The sequence below is a fragment of the Cherax quadricarinatus genome, chromosome 7, assembly GCF_038502225.1.
Source record: "Cherax quadricarinatus isolate ZL_2023a chromosome 7, ASM3850222v1, whole genome shotgun sequence".
NCBI classification, from domain to species: Eukaryota; Metazoa; Arthropoda; class Malacostraca; order Decapoda; family Parastacidae; genus Cherax; species Cherax quadricarinatus.
This window is the reverse complement of record NC_091298.1, coordinates 43,580,903-43,587,210: the sequence shown is the minus strand read 5'-3', so window position 1 is coordinate 43,587,210 and position 6,308 is coordinate 43,580,903.

Sequence of the window (6,308 nt, the reverse complement as noted above, 5' to 3'; positions counted from 1 at the left end):
CAGAAATGGAATCGTAAAGTCATAAAAACTGAGGAGCACTGTAGTATGCCTACTGCCCCATGTTTAGTAGGTAATTCGGAAACTCATCCTCCTCACCCATTTATTAGTCCAACCAGTTTTTAAAGGTGCCCAATCCATTTATTTTGATGCCTTTTATTGGCAGATTGTTCCGCTCATTCCTAGTGTCGTCTCCAGGAAATATTTCACATATTTTTAAAAATTCGTATGAAAAGTCCATAAAAATGTATATTACTATTGAACATTTCATGTGATTTTTTAAAAATAAGCGAAACAAAAAATTCTCTGACCCTGTCACCACAACCTGTCCAACCAAAATCTGTCGCTTTTATACCTGTTCTTAACCACTCCTTTTCGCTCCCTGTTCCATCAACTCCATTTTCTAACCCCTTTCCTCCCACATCCCCATCCCACCCACTCTTCACCCCTTATAAAGCCTCAGATGTCAGGCCATAATGTGCCACGTGACGCCTGGAGTTGGTTCACCCCGTTACCCTGGACGTTAATACCAATCTTATGGTAGTGAGACTCTTGAGCGCCTGACAGGAAGAAAAGGAAATGAAGTTTAAGCTAATCTCATTAAGGAGTTTAAGAGACTTTGTCAGGAAAAGTTCACCAGGATGCTGAGATGACTCACAGAGACTTCTCATCCACTAATGTTAGAATCGCCACGAATGTTTGACTCACCACTGATGTGTGTGTGTTTGTGTGTGTGTGTGTGTGTGTGTGTGTGTGTGTGTGTGTGTGTGTGTGTGTGTGTGTGTGTGTGTGTGTGTGTGTGTGTGTGTGTGTGTGTGTGTGTGTGTGTGTGTGTGTGTGTGTGTGTGTGTGTGTGTGTGTGTGTGTGTGTGTGTGTGTGTGTGTGTGTGTGTGTGTGTGTGTGTGTGTGTGTGTGTGTGTGTGTGTGTGTGTGTGTGTGTGTTTGCGTACCCGGTAAACCCTTGCAGTTTCTGTTAAAACCGTCCACACCGTGCACAGCCACGACAATACATGTCAAAAAAAGAGAATTAAAGAGTAGTGAGGACTCGCTTTTCCCGACTTTCCAAGTATTGTATTTTAAAAAATATCAACAGCACAGAGTAAATCTCCGCCTTGACTCCCAAAAAACACCACTTGGAAATATATATTAATAATAAAGTGTTAAATGGGAAGGCATGGCCAACACGTTAAACATAACTTTTCTGTTGTCGTGGCGCTGCGCGAATTATAGGCAAGATTTATGACACAGGGTTACTGGCTCCAGTGTGGAGAAATTTTCTCCAGGAGGGGGGTATCAGCCCCCATCAGCCCCCTTCAGCCCCTTCAGCCCCTTTCAGCCCTGAGGGGCCCAGCCCTCTCAGAAAGGGCAAATATCTTGTTTACTGCTACAGCGAGTAATCAATCCCAGATGCAGTACCAGTATACGACCTGTGGTCAAGCGACCGCCGCTCCTTGCAGTCCAGTGTTGCGGAGTATTTTAATAAGAGACAGTACATCTCTTACCTTAGCAGGACAATTAAGGAAAATCCTGCTTCCACTTTATTACCATAGTAAAGATAGTGGACATTGTTGTCTATGCTTAAGACAGCAAGATTTAAACATTCTGTTTTGCCTCATGGAGGAAGTGGCAAGGAAGCAAAGGTACTATGTCAGCTTTTCCTTTGTACTGGGGGCAGTAACGGCGTGGGGCGCTGTGGCATCTTCAGATTACTTTTGACTCTACTGAGAGTGACACTGACGCCAGGATAACCAACAAAGAACGATCTGTGCGTTAGTGTGAACAAAGTGTCTCACAAAACACAATAAACACTTACAGAGAAGTGTGATCAGCTTCTTCAGTGATATTGTGTGAACAATTATTGATGAACAGTGTAACAACGAGTGTTGCGATCCAACAGAGTGTAGTGCGACATTCTTCAAAGAACACTATTCTTCAATCAACTTAACGGATATCCGGGCTTAATTACGGGTCAGATACATATACCCAGGTAAGTGTTCTAACTCGTGATGTGCTACTATTGACTGCGCAGTTGAGTATAAAATAGTGAGTTAGTCACTTATCATAAACCCCGGTGATATGCGGACCTTTGAGTCCACACACGTAAGTTTGTCAGCAATCAGTGAATGAAATATGCTGACATAACAACCCCTAGGGGTAATTTATAATCTTACAAATTTTAACTCATTTACAGCCCGTTGAGAGATGACTTCGACAGCTTCTCCAGACCTCGTCTGCAGGGGCGGCTGTGCAGGCGATGAGCTGTCTTTCTAAGTTAAGTTTTCCTATATTTAAACTTAGCTGGTAATCCCATTTCTCAACATCCAGGACCTGGTGGTCCCTGCGAGCATATAACAGGAGACAGGTGTAAACATATTGCTATACTGAACGTTGTTGGTTCACCAGTGTTCACAGACACATGGAATAAATTTAAGATAGCTGACACTGGCATTAGTGCTGGAGGGGAATGCTTGCTGTGTGCATGTGTGGTAATCTTTTTATCTATGTTGTGATTCGCGGCAAAGGTGAATCAGTTAAAGAAGGAGAACGAGAGGCAATTTCTAATGAGCATAAAATACACGCACACACACACACACACACACACACACACACACACACACACACACACACACACACACACACAGACACACAGACACACACACACACACAAACACACATACACACACACACACACACACACACACACACACACACACACACACACACACACACACACACACACACACACACACGACATTAAAATACTACGAGGAACTGACAAGGTGGACAAAGACAGGATATTCCAGAGACGGGACACAGAAACAAGAGGTCACAATTGAAAATTGAAGACTCAGATGAGTCATAGGAATGTCAGGAAGAGTTTCTTCAGCCATAGAGTTGTCAGGAAGTGGAAAAGGCTGGAAAATGACGTTGTGGAGGAGGAACCATACATAGTCTTGACAAAGCTCATGGAGCAGGGAGAGAGAGGTAGCGACCAGTAAAGAGGCGGGGCCAGGAGCTACAAATCGACCCCTACAACCACAAATACATGAGTAAAACTAGGTGAGTACAGACACACACACACTTATGTAACACCTCTTGGTATAAATCCAAGTAATCTGTTACCCTTATTTCTCACGTTGAGACACTGCTGACTTGGCTTCGATTTCCTGCTTACCATTACTTCCAAGTCCCTTTCAGATTCCCTATGCTATAAATAATTTACTTTACAAATATGCGAGTTATATTTATCCTCAATGCAAAGGATTTTGCGCTTATGTACATGGAAATACATCTGCCACTGATCGAAATTCAATGTTCCTGAAGTCCAAAGGTAAACCTCTCATGTCAGTTATTAGTCCATCGTCATGACTAATGTAAATCGTGAACAACAGCGGGTCTAAGACTGACCTTTGTGACATGCCACCTGTCACTACTGCCCATTCTAATTTCACCCCATTCACGTAAACACTGCTTTCTGTTTATCACCAGTTCCTCGAGACATGTTATATATAACCTTTCCGACCTTTCCCTAACCAAGAGCAGGCACCTTCTTTAACAGTCTTTTGTGTGGTACTCTACCAAAAAGCTTTACTGAAATTCAAATAAACAACCTTGTATTCTTTATCATGATCTACGGCCTCCATTGCTTTACTGAAAGGCAGTAAATTTGTTTGGTATGAACGATCACTTGTGAGTCAATGTAAGACTCACAAAGAAATAGTTGAGTCAATGTTGGCGAACTCTGTCGCCTCAGCCATCTAGTATTTATATTTTAATTCTGCCCAAAAAATTTTTAATATTCGTCTGCAGCCACTGATATATATATATATATATATATATATATATATATATATATATATATATATATATATATATATATATATATATATATATATATATATATATATATATATATATATCACACGTACCCGGGTGCCTCACAGCATCACACGTACCCGGGTGCCTCACAGCATCACACGTACCCGGGTGCCTCACAGCATCACACGTACCCGAGTGCCTCACAGCATGACACGTACCCGGGTGCCTCACAGCATCACACGTACCCGGGTGCCTCACAGCATCACACGTACCCGGGTGCCTCACAGCATCACACGTACCCGGGTGCCTCACAGCATGACACGTACCCGGGTGCCTCACAGCATCACACGTACCCGGGTGCCTCACAGCATCACACGTACCCGGATGCCTCACAGCATCACACGTACCCGGGTGCCTCACAGCATCACACGTACCCGGGTGCCTCACAGCATCACACGTACCCGGGTGCCTCACAGCATCACACGTACCCGGGTGCCTCACAGCATCACACGTACCCGGGTGCCTCACAGCATCATCACACGGAGTGCCTCACAGCATCACACGTACCCGGGTGCCTCACAGCATCACACGTACCCGGGTGCCTCACAGCATGACACGTACCCGGGTGCCTCACAGCATCACACGTACCCGGGTGCCTCACAGCATCACACGTACCCGGGTGCCTCACAGCATCACACGTACCCGGGTGCCTCACAGCATCACACGTACCCGGATGCCTCACAGCATCACACGTACCCGGGTGCCTCACAGCATCACACGTACCCGGGTGCCTCACAGCATCACACGTACCCGGGTGCCTCACAGCATCACACGTACCCGGGTGCCTCACAGCATCACACGTACCCGGGTGCCTCACAGCATCACACGTACCCGGGTGCCTCACAGCATCACACGTACCGCTGGTGACAAACCAGCGGTTGTGATACTTGGGAAGTGAGTGATCCATGAGACAGATAAAGGACAGAGAGTGATCCATGAGACAGATAAAGGACAGAGAGTGATCCATGAGACAGATAAAGGACAGAGAGTGATCCATGAGACAGATAAAGGAGAGAGTGATCCATGAGACAGATAAAGGACAGAGAGTGATCCATGAGACAGATGAAGGACAGAGAGTGATCCATGAGACAGATAAAGGAGAGAGTGATCCATGAGATTGATAAAGGAGAGAGTGATCCATGAGACAGATAAAGGACAGAGAGTGATCCATGAGACAGATAAAGGAACGACAGAGAGTAATCCATGAGACAGATAAAGGACAGAGAGTGATCCATGAGATTGATAAAGGACAGAGAGTGATCCATGAGACAGATAAAGGACAGAGAGTGATCCATGAGATTGATAAAGGACAGAGAGTGATCCATGAGATTGATAAAGGAGAGAGTGATCTATGAGACAGATAAAGGACAGAGAGTGATCCATGAGACAGATAAAGGACAGAGAGTGATCCATGAGATTGATAAATGACAGAGAGTGATCCATGAGACAGATAAAGGACAGAGAGTGATCCATGAGATTGATAAAGGACAGAGAGTGATCCATGAGATTGATAAAGGACAGAGAGTGATCCATGAGACAGATAAAGGACAGAGAGTGATCCATGAGATTGATAAAGGACAGAGAGTGATCCATGAGACAGATAAAGGACAGAGAGTGATCCATGAGATTGATAAAGGACAGAGAGTGATCCATGAGACAGATAAAGGACAGAGAGTGATCCATGAGACAGATAAAGGAGAGAGTGATCCATGAGACAGATAAAGGACAGAGAGTGATCCATGAGACAGATAAAGGACAGAGAGTGATCCATGAGACAGATAAAGGAGAGAGTGATCCATGAGATTGATAAAGGAGAGAGTGATCCATGAGACAGATAAAGGACAGAGAGTGATCCATGAGACAGATAAAGGAAGGACAGAGAGTAATCCATGAGACAGATAAAGGACAGAGAGTGATCCATGAGATTGATAAAGGACAGAGAGTGATCCATGAGACAGATAAAAGACAGAGAGTGATCCATGAGATTGATAAAGGACAGAGAGTGATCCATGAGACAGATAAAGGACAGAGAGTGATCCATGAGATTGATAAAGGACAGAGAGTGATCCATGAGACAGATAAAGGACAGAGAGTGATCCATGAGATTGATAAAGGACAGAGAGTGATCCATGAGACAGATAAAGGACAGAGAGTGATCCATGAGATTGATAAAGGACAGAGAGTGATCCATGAGACAGATAAAGGACAGAGAGTGATCCATGAGATTGATAAAGGACAGAGAGTGATCCATGAGATTGATAAAGGAGAGAGTGATCTATGAGACAGATAAAGGACAGAGAGTGATCCATGAGACAGATAAAGGAAGGACAGAGAGTAATCCATGAGACAGATAAAAGGAGAGAGTGATCCCTGCCAGTGATCATGGGAGAGAGTGATCCCTGCCAGTGATCATGGGAGAGAGTGATCCCTC